This window comes from Lynx rufus, unplaced genomic scaffold (genome assembly GCF_022079265.1).
Source record: "Lynx rufus isolate CCGP_SWC_20201006 ecotype Redwood Valley unplaced genomic scaffold, mLynRuf1.p SCAF_9, whole genome shotgun sequence".
Lineage (NCBI taxonomy): Eukaryota > Metazoa > Chordata > Mammalia > Carnivora > Felidae > Lynx > Lynx rufus.
The window spans coordinates 57,543,715-57,554,054 of NW_025814897.1; positions in this window are offsets into that span (position 1 = coordinate 57,543,715).

Consider the following 10,340-nt stretch of genomic DNA (forward strand, 5'->3'; position numbering starts at 1 on the left):
ATATGGTAACTATAAGCTGCAAAACAGCCTTCAAAAATGGTTGCACTATTTTACATTCCCACCAGCAGGGTATGAGGGTTTCAGTTTATCCACATCCTCACTGACATTTGTTATCCTCTATCTTCTTTATTATAGCCATTCTGGTGGGTATAAAGTGGTTTCTCATTGTTACTTTTTTTTTTTTTTAATTTTTTTTTTCAACGTTTATTTTATTTTTGGGACAGAGAGAGACAGAGCATGAACGGGGGAGGGGCAGAAAGAGAGGGAGACACAGAATCAGAAACAGGCTCCAGGCTCTGAGCCATCAGCCCAGAGCCCGACGCGGGGCTCGAACTCACGCACCGCGAGATCGTGACCTGGCTGAAGTCGGACGCCCAACCGACTGCGCCACCCAGGCGCCCCCTCTCATTGTTATTTTGATTTGTATTTCTCTAATGACTAATGATGCTGAGCACTTTTTTCATGTTTTGTTGGCCATTTGTATGTATTCTTTGGAGAAATGTCTGTTCAGATCCTTTGCCTGTTTTTCAGTCGGATTATTGTCTTTTTACTGTTGACTTGTAATAGTTCTTTATGTATTCTGGACACCATTCCCTTATCAGATAAATGATTTGCAAATATTTTCTCCCATTTGGTGGTCTTTTCATTTCCTGAGAATGTCCTTCAAAGTCCACTTTACCTACCGTTTCTTTTGTCACTTATCCTTTGGGTGTTCAAGAAAGCTTGGTCTAACCCTAAATCACAAAGATTTACCCCTGTCTTCTTTGAAGAGTTTTATAGCATCAGTTATTACATTTAGGTCTACGGTACGTTTTGAGTTCAATGTTTTTATTAAAAAAATTTTTTTTTGATTGTGGTAAAACATCCATAACATAAAATGTACCATCCTAACCATTGTAGAATGTACAGTTTGGTAATTTTAAGTACATGCATGTTGTCGTGCGACTAATCTCCAGAACTTTTCATCTTGTGAAATTAAAACTCTATACTCATTAAAGAATTCCCCTTTTCCCCTATCTTTAGCCCCTGTTGATTTAATTTTTATGTATCCTGTTTAAGAAATGGGCTTATCTTTATTCCTTTGCATGTGGCTATCCAGTTGTTCCAGCACCATTTGTTGAAAAGACTATTCTTTTTCCATGAATTGTCTTGGCACTCTTGTCAAACATCAATTGACCACAAATATATAAGGGTTTAGTTCTGGACTATCAATTCTGTTCCATTGATCTATATGTCTATCTTTATGCCAGTATCAGACTGTTATGATTACTGTATCTTTGTAGTAAGGTTTTAAATCAAGAAGTATCAGTCCTCCAACTTTGTTCTTCCTTTTCAAAATCGTTTTGGCAATTTTTGGTCCTTTGCACTTCTATGTGAATTAGGATTAGATTATCAATTTGGGGAAAGAAAAAAAAAAGCCAGCTTGGATTTTGATAGTGTATTAAATCTGTAAATTAACATAGGGAGTATTGCCATCTTCACAGTATTAAGTTTTTTGACTCATGAACATGGAATATCTATTTATTTAGGTCTTCTTTCAACAATATTTTGTGAGGTTCCAAATATAAGTTTTGCACTTCTTTAGTTAAATTGATTCCTGTTCTTTGTGATACTATTCTAAGTGAAATTTTCTCTTTTTTTAAATGTTTGTTTATTTATTTTTGAGGTGGGAAGGGACAGAGAAAGAGGGAGTCAGAGAATCCCAAGCAGGCTCTACATGGTCAGTGCAGAGCCCGATGTGGGGCTCAAACTCATAAACCAAACTGTGAGATCGTGACCTGAGCTGAAATCAAGGATCAGAAGCTTAACTGACTGAACCACCCATGTGCCCTCTAAATGAAATTTTCTAATTTCATTTTTAGACTGTTGCTAACCTGTAGAATATAATTGGCTTTGTATTGGTTTTGTATATTGATCTTGCTGAACTTTTGTATGTTGGTCTTGCTGATTAGGTCTAATTGTTTTTTAGTGGATTCCTTAGGATATTCTACACAGGAGAGCATGCCATAGAATTAGTTTTACTTCTTCCTTTCCAGCATGGATGTCTTTTATTGCTTTTTCTTGCTTAATCGCCCTAGCTAGAACTTCCAATACAATGTTAAATAGAAGTAGTAAGAGCAAGACATCCTTGTCTTATTCTTGACCATATAGGAAAAGCTTTGTCTTCCACCATTAAGTATAATGTTAGCTGTAGGTTTTCATAGACACCTTTTATCAAGTTCAGGAAGTTTCCTTCTATTTTTTTTCTATTAAAATTTTTTTTTGAGTTTTTAAAATCAAGAAACAGTGTTGGACTTTGTTAAATGTTTTTCCTGACTCTATTGAGATGATCGTGTGGTTTATGTGTTTTATTGAAAAGGTATGTAATATTAATTGATTTTCAGATGTTAAACCAATCTTACATTCCTGGCCTAATTTCACTTGGTCAGAATGAATAATCCATTTTATATGTTGCTGGATTCAGTTTGGTAGTATTTTGTTGAAGATTTTTGCATCTGTATTCATCAGTAATATTTGTGGTTTTCTTTTCATGTCTTTGGTTTCTGGTATCAGAGTAACAATGACCTCATAGAATGAGTTGAGAAGTGTTTTCTCCTCTTCTAATTTTTGGAAGAGTTCGTGAAGAATTGGTATTAAATCTTCTTTAAATGTTTGGTAGAGTTCGTTCCTTTTTATTGCTGAATTGTATTCTACTACATGAATATTAACTTGTTTATCCATCACCTGTGGATGTTTGGGTTGTTTCCAGTTTTGAAATAAAGCCACTATGGACATTATAAATCTTTCTATGGACATATGTTTTCATTTTCTTGGGAAAATATTTACAAGTGGAATTGCTGGGTCATTTGGTAGGTGCATGTTAACTTTATGGAAAGTTCCAGACTAATTTCAAAGTGGTTGCATCACTACACTTTATACTCCCACCAGCAATGTATTTTGCTTACTGCACTATCCTTACCACAGTAGACATGGCATGTCTTTGATTTTAGCCATTCTAGTGTACATGTTGTGATATCTCAATATTTTTATTTACATTTTGCTGATGAATAATGATATTAAACACATACTCATGTGTATATTGGTCATTTGTATATCTTCCTTTGTTCATGTCTTTTGCTCATTTTTTAATTGGATTTTAATTGGGTCTTCTTACTGATTTGTAGGAGTTGCTTACATATTCTAGATAGAAATCCTTTGTCAAACGTATAGGCATAGAGAAAATTTACTCTATCTATGGCTCTCCTACTTATTTTCCTAATGGCGTCTTTTGAGAAGCTTTAAACTTTAAGTTTTGATGAATTCCATTTTATTGATTTTTCTTTCATGATTACTGCTTTCTGGATCCTAAGAAATATTTGCCTATCCAAAGATCATGAAAATAATCTTCTAGAAAAAATTTTCATAGCCAATTTTCTTAGCACTGCATGTTGAACAGACTTTTCTTTCCACATTGAATTGGTTTTGCTTTTTAGATAAAAACAATTAACTACTATTTCTAGACTCTAACTATTCTGTTTTCATTGGTCTGTCTTTTATATCTTCATGCCAGTACCACAGTGTCTTGATTACTGTAGCATTCTTGTAAGCCTAGAAATCAGGTAATGTAAATTCTTCACCTCTGTTTTATTTCAAGACTGCTTATTCTAGATCTTTTATATTTCCATATAAATTTTAGAACTTGTTGGTTTCTAAAAAAAAAAAAAAAAAGAACTGCTAGAAATTTGGTATTGCTTTGAACCTATTAATCAATTTGGGGAAAATTGACAAGTTAACAATAGTGTGTTCTTCCAATCCATGAACATGGTATATTTCTCTGTTAATTTTCAGTTTCTTTAATTCCTCTCTTCAGTATTTTGTAGTTTTTAGTGTTGAGGTCTTGCACATATTTTGTGCAAATATTTTATGTTTTCAATGCTATCATAAATAGCATTAAGTTTTTATTTTCCAATTGCTTATTGCTAGTATATGTAAATACAATTGATTCTTATATGTTGACCTGATATCCTGTCACTTTACTAAATTCGCTTACTAGCTTAAGTAGTTTTTTTCTTTATTTTTGGTAGATTTCTTAAGTTTTTCTATGTCATGCTCTTTGAAAATAAAGAAAATTTTACTTCTTTTTTTGATTTGTATGTCTTTTAAGTTACTTTTCTTGTTTTATTGCATTGGCTAGAACCTCCAATAATATAATATTGAATGAATTGATGATGGTAGATATCATTGCCTTGATCCTAAACTTAGTGGGAAAGTGTTCAATATCTCACTATAAAGTATCATATTTAGCCATAGAATTTTTATAGATCCCGCTTTACAGATTGAGGGTGTTTTGTTCTATTTCAATGTTTTGGAAAGTTTTTTTTTCCTTTTTATCAAGAATAGGTGTTAAGGGGTGCCTTGCTGGTTCGGTTGGAAGAGCATGTGGCTTTTGATCTTGGGTTGTGTGTTCAAGACCCATGCTGGGTGTAGGTATTACTTAAATATACTTTAAAAAAGAATAAGGGTTAAAATACAAATGGTTATCTTCCTTGCATACTTAAAAAGAACAAGCATTATGCAATTATCAAGGGTTCTGTTCTGCAAATGTCAATCAGGTCAAATTTGTTAAGGTTTCTAAAGTCTCATATATTATCGTTTTGAGTGCTCCCCCCCATATGTGGGTCATACTTTCCATTTCTTTGCATATCTCCTTTTTAAATCTTGTTAGGTAATATATTCTAGCAATTCTGAAGTCTGATATTTTCTCCCTAGGGGCTATTGTTGCTTTTGCTTGTTTGGTAACTTGCCTGGACTAAATCTGTGGAGTCTGCAGTGTGCAGTCACTGATGTCTTTCTTGTTTGTTTCTTTAATTCTTGTGTTTATGTTTAAGTCTTGATTGCCTCTGATTCTGCATGGCTAATTAGCTGGCCAATGACTGGTGAGAGGTTCTGCTCAAATACACTGAGCCCATAAGACTTACACCTTCTTCAGTGGCTGTGTGATGAATCTAATGTGTGGGTTAGAGAATACATTCAAAATTCAGGCAGTTTATAAGTCTGCCACAGTTTTTACTTTCTGGTGGGCACTATCATGTTCCTCTACCTGTCTGTATGCCCTCAAGTTCTACCAGGAATATGTGGATAGCCAGGGCACTCTGGTCAGTCCTGCTCATGTGCTTTGCCATAGATATGTGGGAACTTATCAAGACCCACTATGGCTATCTCATTCCCTGTGTATCCCTATTAAATTTCTGGTCCCTTGCTTGCCTCAACCAGGACCTCAACCTCAAGCTAGCCGAGTTGTTGGCCTTCCCTGTTTGTTTTGTCACTGAGATTGCTATTGTTTCTTTCAGTGCCCCTGGGCATGGGGTTTTTCAAATCAAGTAAGCTCCTTCCCAAAATAAAGACATAGTTTTCCATGGCTTACATCTCTATGTAGAACAATTACTGTGATAACCTTGAGCTGGGGTGGTAGTGTGGGGGAAAAAGTTAGTTAGGAGCAGCCACCGGCTAAGACATCACAGACTGCCACTGTTCTTCCCAAAGGTTCAGTAGTTTTTCATGAATGAATGTTTCTAAATTTATTGTAAGCCTTTGATCACTTTTGTTTTTGACAATTTCATACAGTTTTAATGTTTTGGGTTTTTGATTTTTTTTTTTTTAAAGAGGATTTTTTGAGCTCCTTACTCTGCCATTCCAGAAGTCCTGCCCCATCATTCTATATCCATCTAAATTGTGGATTTATCCACTACTTTTTCCAGTTCTGTTAGTTTTTAATTCATGCATGAATACAGCTGCCCTAAACATCCAGGTGTATGTTTTTGTGTGGACATAAGATATTTGTGTGGACATGTTTTCATTTCATTTGGGTAAACATCAAAGAGCACAATTACTGGATTATCTGGTAAGACTGTTCAGTTTTGTAAGAAACTTTCTTCAAAAATGGCTGTACTGTTGGGGAGCCTGGGTGGCTCAGATGGTTGAGCGTCCAACTCTTAACTTTCTGCTCAAGTCATGATCTCACGGTTTGTGAGTTCAAGCCCCACATCAGGCTCTGTGCTGACAGCATGGAGCCTGTTTGGGATTCTCTCTTACCCTCTCTTTCTGCCCCTCCCCACCCCTCAAATAAAGAAATAACTTAAAAAAAATAAAACAAACAAAAAGCAGTGGCTGTACCATTTTGTATTCCCACCAGCAGTGAATGAGAGTTCCTAATGCTCCACATGTTCACCAGCATTTGGTGTTGTCAGTATTTTGGATTTTGGCCACTCTAATAGACGTATGGTGGTATCTCATTGTTATTTTAATCTATAAGTTCCTAATGATATATGACGTGGAACATCTTTTCATATGTTTGTCTTGTGTATTATCTTCTTTGGTGAGGCATCCAAGTCTTTTGCCCATTTTTTTAAATTGGATTTTCTTATTGGTGAGTTTTAAAAGTTCTTCATATATTTTGAGTAAGTCTTATATCAGATTGATCTATTGCAAATATTTTCTCTCAGTCTGTGACCTTTTTTCTCATTCTCCTAACAATATCTTCCACGAAACAGAAGTTTTTAATTTTAATGAAGTCCATCTTATCAAGTCTTTCTTTCACTGATTGTGCTTTTGATGTTTTGATGTTAAAAAGTAATTGCCATACCCAAGGTCATCTGGGTTTTCTATAGTATCTTCTAGGAGTTTTACAGTGCTGTATTTTATTTATGTCTATGATCCATCTTTCCATCTTGAGTTTATTTTTGTGAAGGGTATAAGGTGTGTGTCTAGATTCTTTTGTTTGGCATGTGAATGTCCACTTGTTCCAGCACCATTTGTTGAAAAGACTGTGCTCCATTGTACTGCATTTGCTCCTCTGTCAATAATCAACTTATTTACATTTAAAATTAAATTTAGGGGCGCCTGGGTGGCGCAGTCGGTTAAGCGTCCGACTTCAGCCAGGTCACGATCTCGCGGTCCGTGAGTTCGAGCCCCGCGTCAGGCTCTGGGCTGATGGCTCAGAGCCTGGAGCCTGTTTCCGATTCTGTGTCTCCCTCTCTCTCTGCCCCTCCCCCGTTCATGCTCTGTCTCTCTCTGTCCCAAAAATAAATAAAAAACGTTGAAAAAAAAATTTTAAAAAAAATAAATAAATAAAATTAAATTTACATTTATGTGGGTCTACTTTGGGGCTCTGTGTGCTGTTCCACTGATCTATTTGTCTATTTTTTCACCAACATCACACTGTATTGATTACTATAGCTTTATAGTTAAGTCCTGGAATCAGGTAGTGACTCTGAACTTTGTTCTTCAACATTGTGTTAGCTATTCTGGACCTTCTACTTCTCTTTATAAACTTTAGAACTGGTTTGTCCATGTCTACAAAATAAATAACTTGCTTGGATTGGGACTGGGATTGCATCAAATTTATAGATCAAGCAGTGAATTAAAAAATTGTTATATTCTTCAGTTCTATAATTTCTTTTTTATAATTTCTGGTTCCCTGTTGAGATTTTTCCTCATTATACTTTTCTCTAATGCCTCGAACATGTTTATAACTAATTTAAGCTCATTATCTGCTAACTCCAAACATTAATGTCACTTATGGGTCTGTTTCTACTAAATTATTTTTCTTCTGATTATGAGTCACATTTTTCTGTTTCTTTGCAGGTCTATTAATACTTTATTTTGTGCTGGACACTATGGATGCTACGTTGTTGAGTGTGGATTTTGTTGTCTTCCTTAATAGGGTGTTGAGTTTTGTTCTGGCAGACAGATAACTTACTTGAGGATGAATTTGATCCTTTTGAGGCTAGTTTTAAAACTTGTACATCTAGAGTAGCATTTACTCTAGGGTTAGATTTTCCCTATGCTTAAGGCTTGGAATTTCTGAGAGCTCTACTGGATGCTTGGAGTGCTCAATGAGATCTCTATATTCTGGCTAGTTATAATTTAAACATACCTCAGTTCTCTGTATGCAGTGGTAGTTTAGCTTACAGTTTTCCAGCATTTGTTCTCTGCCCGGCCTTATGGATTATCTACCTATGTGTATAGGACACCTACGTATATTTCTGGAGCTCCTTTTCTATACAGCTCCATTCTTTCTGAAACCCTGCCCTGCAAATTTCAGCTGCCTTGGTAGTCCTGAAATACTTCCTCATCTTAGCAAATGTTCTTTTGGCTTGCACTTCCCTACATCAGGATCTAGAAAATGCCTCCAAATTGGGTCATAATGAAGCACACCACATTTGTTTTCTTTCTATTCAGGATCAAACTCCTACTCTGCCTGTTGTCCAATGTCTGAAAACAATTATTTCATGTGTGGTATCCAAATTTACAGTTGTTTGTGGTGGGAGGGCTGATTTAGTATCAGTTACTCTGCATGACCCTCTTTTTTCCTGTCAAAATCAGGCTAATAATAGCTACTTTAAAATATTATTAAGATAAAAAGAAATAATATATATGAATTCCTGATAGTGCCTGGAACATTTATTTGCAGAAGCTCCACAAATGACTGCCATCTATTACTGTGGTTTTGGTATAATGTGTTAAAATCTGTATTGGGCAGATGTAATTGAAAAGGCTAACAGGCAAGCAACACAGATGGGTCAAAAATCATACTTGAAGCCTCAGGCCTCACCATCACACGCAGCAAAAATTCAGCAGCAATGGCATAGCCTGTAGGCTTTGGAGTGTCCTAACCAGCTACTGACACGCTCAGCTAAAGGACAGTGTCCTTGGAGCCAAGGACCAGGCGAAGGCCATTGTTCACAATAAGAAATGAAAGTGAGAACATCAAGCACAATGACGGCAGTGTGATCTAGTGGAACGAATACACAGGCTTTGGAGTCAAACGGGCCCGAATTTCAGTCCCAGATGTGTTATTTGACTTTAGGTAGGCAACATAATCTCACCTATAAAATAGGGAATAATGTATACCTTGTAGGGTTGTTCTGAAAATAAGAGATACTATATGTAAAGTCTCCAGCATTTGGCTGACATGTAATCACTACTATTATCTCTATCACCTGGCTATAACACTTTCTTGCTTAATAACTTTCCTTGTTTTCTTATTTCCCTTAAGAAAAAATCCAAACTCCCGGGGTGCCTAGGTGGCTCAGTCAGTTAAGCATCCAACTCTTGATCTTGGCTCAGGTCATGATCTCACCATTTGTGATTTTGAGCCCCACATTGAGCTCTGTGCTAATAGCATGGAGCCTGCTTGGGATTCTGTCTCTCTCCTTCTTTCTCTGCCCCTCCTCTGTTCTCTCTGTCAAAATATATAAATAGACATTAAAAAAAAAAAGAAAAAATCGGGGTGCCTGGGTTGCTCAGTTGGTTAAGTATCCAACTTCGGCTCAGGTCATGATCTCACAGTTCGTGAGTTTGAGCTCCGTGTCGGGCTCTGTGCTGACAGCTCGGAGCCTGGAGCTTGTTTCCTATTCTGTCTACCTCTCTCTCTGCCCCTTCTCCACTCAGGTTCTGTCTCTCTCTGTCTCTCAAAACTAAATAAACATTAAAAAAAGAAAAGAAAAGAAAAAATCCAAACTCCCTAATATGCCTTAGAAGACTCTCCATGGCCTGACTTCCTTTGACCTCTTCAGCCTTCAATCTTAATACTCTGAGATTCTTTGACTCTGCTTCAGCCACACTGAACTACTTTCTTAACCTATCCAGTCCTTTACATTGCTTTTATCTCTGTATGAAACATAATTCCCATCCTCCACTTGGCTTACCAATTTAGACATCACTTTATTCATTCATTCTTTTGTTGATTCCTTCATCAAATGTTTATGGGAGACCCATCATGTAGCAGGTACTGGGATACAGCAGTGAACAAGGTGTATACATCTCTGTCCTCATTGAATTTACCCTGTAGCTTTACCATATCCACCAAAGCTAGCCATGGGGAGTGGGGGGGGGGCTGCTATATACTTTCATGATGCCCTGTATTTCTCTCCTTATAGCCCTTCTCTTAGTATTTTGTAATTGCTTATAACTTATAGTTAACTGTCACTAGATTGTAAGATCTGTGGAGACATGAACCATGTTGTCCTAATCTTCATTTCCACTGCCTAGCACATTAAATATGTGTTGAATCAACAGTAAAATACCGTTAGCTAAAAACTGAAAACTCAGCTTGGCTCTGAAACATTCCCAGAGCATCTACTCCATGCAAGGCACTGTAGAAGATGAAGATATGGGCCCATCACACCAGCCCAAGTGCGGGTAACAACCACCAAGATCTCTCTTAGGCCCGTGTCCCCACTTGCTAAGCTAACAAGCGCATGCTAATATTCCTTTGATTCTGCAGGCAGTGAGAACTCACCGTTGCTCTCCCCCCCCCACCCCAGTTTAGCTTCTGCTGGAGAAGAGTTTTCTTTTCT